This window comes from Acinonyx jubatus, chromosome A1 (assembly GCF_027475565.1).
Source record: "Acinonyx jubatus isolate Ajub_Pintada_27869175 chromosome A1, VMU_Ajub_asm_v1.0, whole genome shotgun sequence".
In the NCBI taxonomy this organism is placed as follows: Eukaryota; Metazoa; Chordata; class Mammalia; order Carnivora; family Felidae; genus Acinonyx; species Acinonyx jubatus.
In genome coordinates, this window is record NC_069380.1 from 206,577,163 (window position 1) to 206,588,475 (window position 11,313).

Here is an 11,313-nt window from a genome sequence, read left to right on the forward strand (position 1 = left end):
ACCAGCTCAGGTCATGGTTCATGGGTTTGAGCCCCGCTTCGGGCTCTATATGCTGACATCTCGGAGCCTGGAGGCTGCTTCGGATTCTGTCTGTCTCTCCCGCTCTCTCAAAAATAAATAAAACATTAAAAAAAAGAGAGAGAACATCTGAGAAAAAGATACTTCTCACCCTCAGATTAATCAAATAGTTTGTCTTCTTAGTCCCCTTAAAAATTAATAAAGAGGGGCGCCTGGGTGGCTCAGTCAGTTGAGCGTCTGACTTCAGCTCAGGTCATGATCTCCCAGTTCATGAGTTTGAGACCCGCGTCGGGCTCTGTGCTGACAGCTCAGAGTCTAGAGCCTGCTTCTGGATTCTGTGTCTCCCTCTCTCTCTGCCCCTCCCCTGCTCATACTCTCTCTCTCTCTCTCTCTCTGTCAAAAATAAATTTTTTTTTAATTAATAAAGAAAAAAGAAAGAAAACCACCCCCAAAAACCTGAACTCATGATCTTTCTCCACTTTCCTATCAAAATCCTCCTCATCCTTTAAAGGTGAATCTGGGAGCTGATAAATCTCTTTTTTATTTTAGTCAGAATTTTTTGTTTGAATATTAGCTTTTAGTATATGATTTTTATTTTCATTTTATGTATGTATGTATGTATGTATGTATGTATGTATGTATGTATGTAATCTCTGCACCCAGTGTGGGACTCAAACTCATGACTTCAAGACCAAGAGTCATATGCTACTGACTGAGTCATCCAGGCACCCCAATGTATGATTTTTAAAAAACTGATTTTAATTGAAATAACATACAGAATAGTACACAAATCACAGATAAGTTTTCTCAAAGTGAACACACTTGTTTACCACCCAGTGAAGATATAAAGCCTTATCTAAAAGCATGTATATTCTTTCCTATGTTCTGTCTTGATGGCCAGGGAATTTAGGCCCAGCCTTACTTTTGGACTTAACTTTTTTTCCTCTGTGTGGGATGTCCTTTCCCTTTTGATGGGTTTTCGGAAAATAGAAAGAAGAACTCCAGTTTTTCTTTAAACAAGAAGAGACTTTAGGACTTGAAATTAAAACGATGCATGTTGCAATAGAACTGTTACACGTCTATAGATAAAGACCAAACAGCAGCTGGGTAAACTATCAAGGGATCCCCTCACAGTCCACCTATCAGGTTACACAGTTGAGGGGCTTGTTCTGAAGTAGAGCCTCAGAAGACAAATCAGAGGCTGAGTCCCCATTACTGAGAGGACATATGGACCCACAGTACTTGCTATGAGAAAGTCTTCTGTCTCTGACAACTCTAACCAATGCCGTGATTCAGTTTAATAGTTTTTGTTGAACTGGAAGACTGTCAAAATGGCTTCCAGACAATTGTCTGTCCAAGTACATGATACGTTAATCTTTCAAGTCAATGGGAAGCATACTTAAGTATAAAATGGCCGCATGTCAGATGACAGGGAAAATCCACGATTAGCTATTGCTACTGCAATCCTGCAACTCACCTTGTCACAGTGATTAGTCTATGAATGACACTTAAATAAAGCCTAAACCAATCAATGCTTTTTTTTTCTTTCTTTTTTTTAGGACTAGTGATTGACTCAAAGTGGATGCGTGACTTAAATTGTTCCAATTGGAGTGAAGCACAGGTTGGGGAAGTAGATTTTTTTTTTCCAGGATGGTGCGGTGTGATAGTGTAAGACCTGAGACATCTGTAGCCTTTTGCTACCATAGCAGAAATTATATTTTTAAAGAATATTTGGGGACGTAATTTTATATTCATTAAAGTATTATTGCCTTACATATTACAGCAGGGTTCTGAGAAAGAAACACTAGAAAATGTGTGTGTGTGTGTGTGTGTGTGTGTGTGTGTGTGTATGTGGTATATTTTTACAGGAATTTGATATTATGCAATCAAGAGAACTGATTTAAGCAGTCTCTGTAAGGTTCTTTCTTTGTGTCAGATGTGGAGCTTGAATTCATAGAGCAGTCAGGCAGCATGGGAAGATGGCTGCAAAATCTAAGACAGTTAGGACACGTTGGGCCCTAAGCTGGAGATCAGGAGGATGGACCAAAATCCATGTTAGTTGTTGTTGCTTCTGACTTTGGTGGTACTGATGTCCTGCAGAAGCCGAGGCCTTCTTCAGGGAGCTAAATACTTATACCTGGCCCAAGAGTTGGAGACTTTGAAAGAGGATCCAAGGGAAGTTAGAGCAGCTGCAAAGCCAGCAGGTAAGGGACCAGACATGTGGGCTACAAGGTAGCTGCTTCACTTCTGCCCTTGAAATCTCCCATAAGAATCTCCCTTGTGGTCTACTCTAGCTAGAAACATACAGGGAAGGGATTCAGCCTAGCCACCTTGACACAGTGAAAAGCCAGTGCACTACCCATTCACTGAATCAGTGGCATTCACTTCTTTATATAGAAGATAGATACCACCTAAAGCGAAGTTTTCATTTTCAGCTTCAAGTCTCCAAGTAAAATTATTATTTGATTCTTTAACAAGACAACTGTCTGAACAGTTCAGCTTCATTCACAAAAGTGTATTCTAAATATCTTGTTAAATATCAAAGTCAAAACATTAAAGTCTGAATATGGCATTTTTCCATATGCCACAATGCAGGAGCAATCCAGAGAAGAGTCAGAATATGTGTAAGAGGAGTCCTATCTGGAGAAGAAGAAGAAGGTGGAGGAGGAGGAGAAGAATGAGAAGGAGAAGGAGAAGAAGGGGGAGGAGGAGAAGGAGAAAGTCCTCTGACTCAGTGGAAACAAGGAATCAGATATGCATGTATTTCAAGATAAAAATCTCATGAGCATGGGGTTGAGGATAAAGTTGAAAGTAGAGTAGATTTTCTGTCATTGGAAAAGACAATATGGGTGTGATCCCACCAGAATAAAACATGGTAATGTGATAGGGAAAGGAAAGACCTGCTCTCAGCTCTTTTGTCAAATTCAAAGCATATAACTCACATGCTCTGGGGAAGTTGAGAACAAGAGCATCCATTTTAAAGGCACAGAATGGAAAGACAAAGGACGTGGCTGAACCTCGGTGGGCAATGTTGCATCCTCAAGGGAGAAAGAGGCTTCGCAGCTGAGCCACAGTAGATACCAGTGCAAGAGATCAGAAGCAAGTATCAAACATCCTGAAACAGTGATGGGTAAAAATACAGAAAACAAAGTTTGAACACAAGCACTCTCTCCCCCATTGCCTTTAGGGCACATAGCCTCTCCTACCACTATCACTATGAGTCTACTCTGTAAGTTATGTAGAATGAGAAGAAAATCCACAAGGTACAATATTTATTTGAAATTCTTACCAAAGAAGTGGAAGTATTATTAATTGTCAAGGCAAAGACTTTCCCTGCTACACACTGGAGTGGAGGCTCATAAAAAATATTCAGTTATAGAAAAAAAAATGATAAACTACATTTTCCTTATAGAATGGTAAATTTGCCATATTCTCACTGTACCACAAAAGAAGCCAGCCTGAAGACAAAGGGCAGAGCAAAGAGAATCAGGGAAAAATAGAACCAGAGCCTTGCCTCATCAAACTTGCAAGAAACCTGCTGACCCCCTGCATTAATAAGCCAAATGTGTTGTTTGGCTTCTTTTATTGTTAAATTCTGTAAGGTTCTCTGTTACCTTAAGTAACCTTAAATTACCTCTGTTACCTTAAGTAACCTTACTTAAGGTCTTAAAAATCTTGCTTAAAGGTAAGCATTTTTTTTTTTTTTTAAGTAGACTTCACACCCAGCACTGAGCCCAGTGTGGGACTTGAACTCACAACCCTGAAATCAAGACCTCAGCTGACATCAACAGTCAGACACTTAACCAACTGAGCCACCCAGGTGCCCCTAAAGATAGGCAGTTTAAATCAGCCAGTAACATCCAAACCTGGTCTTAATCACCATAACACATACGTATAGCTCAACTGTCATTCCCTCTGCCAAACCTGCAACTATTTGCTACTCAAAGTGTGGTCCCAGGACCTGGAGTATGACATCACCTGGAAGCTTGTTAAGAAAGCACATGTCAAGGTCTCACCCACCCCTTCAGTCAGTTAAGTGTCTGACTCTTGATTTTGACTCAGGTCATGATCTCACAGTTCATGGGATCAAGCCCCATGATGGGCTGTGCGCTAACAGCAAGGAGCCTGCTTGTGATTCTCTCTCTCTCCCTCTCTCTCTGACCCTCCCCTGCTCTCTTTCTCTCTCAAAAATAAATAAACTTAAAAAAATAAAAAAGGTCTCACCCACCCCAAGCCTACTGAATCAGAATCTGCATTTTAATAAGAGTCTCAAGTGATTCATATGTACCTTAAATTTTGAGTCATTCTTTTCTTTGTATTCTTACAGCATGTTCCTTTTTCATTGCTAGTTAAATATTCATCTGTCTCCTCACCAAACCTGTGATAACTTTGAAGGCAGGAAATGTGTATTATTACTTTTTAAATCTAACTACTTGTGATAATTGTCCACCAAATTAATTGTCCGTAATAATTATTGTCCACCAAAACATTCCTTCAGTATTACTGGGTACATTGCTAATCTACATTTCCCAGACTCCCTTGAAATGTCCACATGATCATGTTCTGTCTAATGCAGCGTATACAGAAATATTGTGTACTACTTCTGGGCTCAGATCTTAAGACTGTGGACATACTTTCTCATTTTCCCCTTCCCTTGACTGGAATCCACCAAGACCCAGTTTGATTAGGCAACAAAACAGTGGAGGATGCCAGAGCAAGTACCTTGGGGCAAACTGAATCTCTGAATAAATGTATGGATGAGAGCTACTGCTTGAGACTGAATCATGCACCTTGTAATAGTTACATAGAAATAAACATCTCTGTTCTTTAGGCTGCTGGTTTACTGTAGGGGCTTTTTGACATGGTAGCCTATTCTTATTCTAAATAACTAACTTATCACCTTTATAATAGACCTCAGCTTAAAATGATTCCCCTTGTGGTGAAATAATGGCCTCAAATACACACAAATAAGCCCTCAGCAGCCATTTCTGTTCTATGTGATCCTAGCCATAGCTAACTGATCCAGGAGTGGATCCCTTCCCCACTGCACTGTTTGCACTTTCCCTCCAAGAGATTTGCAATTGTGAACTGAGAATGACGGGAGTTGAGTCATGTTAGTGGAAAGGCTTTAGAGCTGTACTGTACAATACAGGAGCCACTAGCCACATTTGTTGTTTGAATTTAATTAAAATAAAATAAAAAAAATCAGTGTCTCAGTTGTACTTAGTTACATTTCAGTACTCACTACATGGTGGCTAATGGCTACCATATTGGACAGGACATAGAACCTTTTCACCATTACAGAAATTTCTTTTTTTTAATGCTTATTTATTTATTATTGAGAGAGAGAGAGAGAGAGAGAGAGAGCACAAGTGGGGGGAGGAATAGAGAGAGGGAGACACAGAATCTCCAGCCTCTGAGCTGTCAGCGTAGAGTCTGACATGGAGTTTAAACCCACAAACCTTGAGATCATGACCTGAGTTGAAGTCAGGCGCTCAAGCAACTGAGCCACCAAGGTGCCCCATCACCATTACAGAAATTTCTACTGGAGAGCACTGTTCTACAGAGAATGTCTACAATCTTTCCTGGTTGTTGAAACCATTCCTTAGATTCTGTGGGATACACCAGAATGTCAATAAATTCCTTCTCTTGCTCAAGATCAGATTTGATGTTATTATCTGCTATCAAAAGGATTTCAGTTGTTATATATCTGGCACTATAACCACAAAACACCAAAACTTGGGCTATGAGAATGCTCAGGCTTATTGTTATTTGACCTTACTCAGATTTTCATACGGTTGTCTATTCCTTCTTAGATTCATCCCTCCTAGGCTTTCATGACACCACTCTCACCCCTCTGACATTCTCGTAAGAATTGGTATTGTCCATTGAACACTTATTTATCATTATAGGTTAAAGGGAGGCAATCCTTAAAAAGTTCAGGTAAGGCTAAAGGAGATACTGATGCTTAGATTACATATTCTATATCTACAGCACTTCCATTGGGCTTCTGAACCATGTATCTAATTGGTCACTAGATAGTTCCACCTTGAATTCCAAAGGCACCACAAAATGGAAGTGCTTCAAACTGAACTCTTCCCTGTTTAAGACCTATCTTAAGTATTTCTGACTTCCTCATATCTCAGGTAGAGAAAATGCACTGAGTATACTGCTATCATGGAGTTTATTACTACACTGTAATTTAAGTGTTGATGAGTCTCTTCTGAACTAGGGACATTGTCTTCCTCTCTTTATACCTACCATAGTGTGTGACCCATAATAGGCATTCAATAATTTTTTGTTTTAGCAAATTGTAGTCATTTCCATAAATTTTAAGTAATGAATGTGTAGAAAGTCAACCTCAGAATTAAACCAATACCTGTAGGTCTGATGGCCATACAGCAAAATCAACCACTGCTATCCCATTATTGTCACACCTAAGGTCTAGAAATGGGAACACAGCAGATTGTGGGACTAGGTTAGAATTTCTTAGTTCTCAAATTTTTCTGCTGGAGATTTTTTTTTGGTGCTGACTCGAGCAAGATTTATATAAGGTGTTTGTTACTTTAGGTGGACTTGAACCTCTGTTCTATTATCTTTGAGATAAATGGTGCTGAGTTGCCAGTATCTCCTCTGCCACTTATCCTACACAGAGACACAGGGATGGCTGTGGTTTCTGAAGTTGTGAGAAGACTTCCTGCTCTGCATCCTTTGTGAAGATAAACCAAACTCACAGCTCTCTGAGAGGGCTGGGTGATTTACTCAATAAAACATACCAAGCCTAGACAAGGGGTAGCAAGCCAAAATGCCTTAAAAGACCAGGCCCATCACCTTATGCAGTCAGCTGCCCAGTAGGAAGCATGAGAAGGACAGTGATTTGTGTATGGCAGTAAATTTAAGAATCCTTCTTGGTGGCTTCATCTAAAAGGCTCAGTGAACAAGCAGTCTGTGATGGTCAGTGGGGTCACATTTGGCCTTCGGTTCCCCAGACTGTAGGCTGAGAATAAGAGAAAATTTGAGGATGAAGTGCACTGTCAGTTCAAATACTGCTAAAGCACACATGGAAATGTGAGAGTGTCCGCAGGACAGTGGAAGGAGGCCACATCTGATAGAGCAAGGGAGCGAACAGCCTATAGCATTTATAGAGGGCAGCCATAGAAACCTATTAAGAATATGGTAGGAAACACTGGAAAAACATCCGTAATCAATTTTGGGCTGGGATCTGGGACTTACGCCTCTAGAGGTTCAGAGATGGCATGGTGCCCGACACACAGAAGGTAGATGTGCTTAATTCTTTTTTTAAAATTTAAAGTTTATTTATTTAGAGAAAGAAGGAGAGGGAGAGTGAGCAGGGAGGGGCAGAGAGAGAGGGACACAGAATCCCAAGAAGTCTGCACTGCCAGCACAGAGCTGGATGTGGGGCTCGAACCCATGAAACATGAGATGATGACTTGAGTCGAAATCAAGAGTCAGACACTCAATCGACTGAGCCACTGAGCCATGTTAATGATATAATGTCACCATTCTATTGTGAAATAGATTTTAGTGATTTAAACTAAAACAACAACAACAAAAGCCCAGGCCCATGACTTAAAGCAACCATTTAGCTACTATCCAGTGCTATGGTAGAAGTAGCTACGGTAGAGAGGCAGCTATGTTCAGTTGTTCAGGAACCCTGAATTTTTTTGTTATGGAAAAGTAGATGGAAAAAGAAAGAAGCCTCAGTTCTTTTCACTGCCACAGTAAAGAATTGCAGGCAGCGAAAGGAAAGCAGAACAAAGTTTTATTAAAGTACACTCCAAGGGAGAAGGGGGGCAAGAGACAAAGGGGCTTGGAAACTCCAGGATGTGGGCTTATATAGTTTTTTTCTTTTGGGTGGGTCCTAGGGTGGCAACATTTGAGTGGCAGGTCTGAATTATACAATAATTAGCCAACTACTGCATGTCCTTTCCCAAACTGTATTCAAAATACCTGCAAGGGGTAGGAAACCACATTATTTCCATTCTGGAGACACAGGTCAAATAAGAACAACCCAGTGTTTTTTGCACAAGTGCAGCTGGGACTACACATTTCCCTCTTCCTCTGCCAGGATGCTATACCACTGACGGACTACTAGATGGGCGGAACATGATGCTCCCTGGGTGGTCCTCTGTTGGGGCTCTCGGTCAGGACGTCTAAGGTCCATCCTCCCGTTGTGCATGCCTAGCTTTCTGCCTAAGGCTTCCATCGTGTGTTTCCACCGTCTTCTTTGCTTTCAAAAAGCAGAGGTCAAAAGAGAGAGAGTTTAGAAAAGGCACAAATGGGGGCACCTGGGTGGCTCAGTCGGTTGGGCGTCCGACTTCGGCTCAGGTCATGATCTCGCAGTCCGTGAGTTCGAGCCCCATGTCGGGCTCTGTGCTGACAGCTCAGAGCCTGGAGCCTGTTTTGGATTCTGTGTCTCCCTCTATCTCTGACCCTCCCCCATTCATGCTCTGTCTCTCTCTCTGTCTCAAGAATGAATAAATGTTAAAAAAAAATTAAAAAAAAGAAAAAGAAAAGGCACAAATGCCCTTCACTGCCTTGTTCTTAAAATAACACGCATCCCTGACACACATATTGGCAAGAAATAGCCACATGGCTGCATCTAGATACAAAGGGGCCCAGACACATGGTCCTTGTGTGCTGAGGAAAAAGAAGAGCCATGCACAGTGGTATTCAGTAGCAAATTTCACAGGCCTATCAAGGCATTTTCCTAAATAATGAGGGTGTCGTCTAGAAATAAATTCTCATCTCAGATGGCAAGAAAACTAATTCTTTATATGTTACATTGAAAGACATTCCATACTCTGAAATCAAAAAATATTCAACAATATTTTATCTAGTTATTTCATGATTTCATTTTTTGTATACCCCTGAAAAATATTTTGGGGTGCAGTGCAGAGCAAGCTTCATTCCAAAAAAGTGGCTTAGTTGCATTGACCTATGGAGATTTGGGGAGTGTTTGTTATAGGAGATATTGTACTCTGGCCAAAATGAAGTTATAGGACTTAGATGGATCTAAGAGAAATATTTAACCTGTTCTGTGTTAATATTAATTTGGTGTTTGTAGAAAAAGATGTGGATTAGAGGAGAGGGAAGAGCTAGCTCTACATAGGAGATGGTCCATCAAAACAGAGGCAAGAAAGTCTTAAGAAAAAGGACGCCTTTTTATTTTATTTTATTTTTTTATGAAATTTATTGTCAAATTGGTTTCCATACAACGCCCAGTGCTCATCCCAACAGGTGCCCTCCTCAATACCCATCACCCACTCCCCCCCCCCTTCATCAACCCTCAGTTTATTCCCAGTTTTTAAGAGTCTTTTATGGTTTGCCTCCCTCCCTCTCTTTTTTTTTTTTTTTCCCTTCGCTTCTCCCATGGTCTTCTGTTAAGTTTCTCCGGATCCACCTAAGAGTGAAAACATATGGTATATGTCTTTCTTTGTATGACTTCACTTAGCATAACACTCTCCAGTTCCATCCACGTTGCTACAAAAGGCCATATTTCATTCTTTCTCATTGCCATGTAGTATTCCATTGTGTATATAAACCACAATTTCTTTAAGGGATGTCTTTAAAAAATTTTTTTTTAATTTTATTTGATTTAGAGAGAGAGTGAGTGGGTGTGGGTAGGAGAGGGGCAGAGAAAGAATCCCAAGCAGGCTTGGCCTGTCAGTGTAAGCCCGATGTGGGACTTGATCTTATGATCTTGAAATCATGATCTGAGATGAAACCAAGAGTCCAACGCTTAACGGACTGAGCCATCCAGGCACACCAAGAAAAGGGACATCTTAACATGGAATATTGTCACACAGTTTCCCCCCAAACTCTCAAAGTCCCTACACAACATTGTCATATATGATAATTAGTAATAAATTACAGAAAAATCCAAGCCCACAGAATGTACAACACCAAGAGTGAATCATAATGTAAACTATAGACTCTGAATGATGATGATGCGTCAGTGTAGGTTCATTAATTGTAACAAATGTACCAATCTGGTGAGGGATGTTAATAATGGGTGAGAGGCTATGCTTTTGTGGGGGCAGGGGGTCACATGGGAACTCTCTGTTCTTGTCCTTCCGTTTTGTTGTGACCCTTAAACTGTTCTAAAAAAACTAAAGCCATGAGATGGTAGTATGATCATTAAATTGAACTAATTCAATGGAAATGGAGCCTAAGAAAATGAATTTCTAGATGTGTGGTTTTATTTTGGTTTTAAGTATAGTGGGGGCACCTGGGTGGCTCAGTCCATTAAGCATCCAACTCTTGGTTTCAGCTCAGGTCATGATCTCACAGTTGTGAGATCAAGTAACCCCTTCCCCAAACCCCAGGTCAAGGTTTCCCCAAGCCCTGCATCAGGCTCTGTACGCTGAGCATGGAGCTTGCTTGGGGTTTTCTCTTCTCCCCTCTCTCTGCCTCTCCCCTGCTCGTGCTTCCGTGCTCTCTCTCAAAATAAATAAATAAACTTAAAAAAAAAGAATGGTGACAGGAGCTGAAACTTGGTTTAAATGAGGATAAGAATCATGAAAACCTTATCAAATAGATTTAGTTATTTCACATTCTCATGTAACTTACATCAACAAAATTAAACGGTAAATGGCAGACTTGCTCCATTTGGCAGAATAATTACTTAATTCTCATAAGTAATTATTTAGAATAACAAAAACTTGGACATTGCAATTGAACAAATGGTCAAGGAATATAAAGAGGCAATTCAAAAAAGAAATTGGACAAATGGATAAATATTTGAAAAATGTTCAATCTCACTAGAAATAAAAAATATATAAGATAATGAGTTAGCACTGTCACCTGTTTGAAGACTCAAGTGAGGCCAATATGCAATGTTCATGATGCTGGAGGCCTGGGAATTAGTATTATGACTAAGAATGTCAATTTGGTAATATACATATCAGGCTCTACGTTGACTTCCCATTTGAATCACCTGGAGAAATTGTTTATTTTATTTTTAAGTGTGCGATACTTTTTATTTTTATTTTTTAATGTTAATTCGAGTATAGACCTGGGGAACTTTTAGGAAGAGCAAGAGAAACTTGGGTTCTATCCCAGATCAATCAAATCAAAATCCTTAGTAGTGGACCCCGAGCGCCAATGTTTTTTCAAACTCTCCAAATAATTCTCATATTCAACATGTGAAAAGGAAGATGAGGAGGGAAAACAGAGCATGCCACTGCCTAAGGCATTCAAATTTAAGTTACAGAAAAAAATGCTTTTCCAGGCTAGTCCGGGTTGCTTGCTCGTGACCCCTGTCCCGAGTCA

The 11,313-nt window shown here is 40.3% G+C and overlaps 1 long non-coding RNA gene across 1 annotated transcript; it reads left to right on the plus strand.

Moving 5' to 3' along the window:
* The first annotated feature begins 651 nt into the window (after positions 1-651).
* On the plus strand, positions 652-3,617 carry LOC113603259 (uncharacterized). Its single transcript, XR_003424832.2, has 3 exons — positions 652-1,639; positions 2,119-2,222; positions 2,614-3,617. It is a non-coding gene; the product is annotated as an uncharacterized LOC113603259 (long non-coding RNA).
* Positions 3,618-11,313: the final 7,696 nt, after the last annotated feature.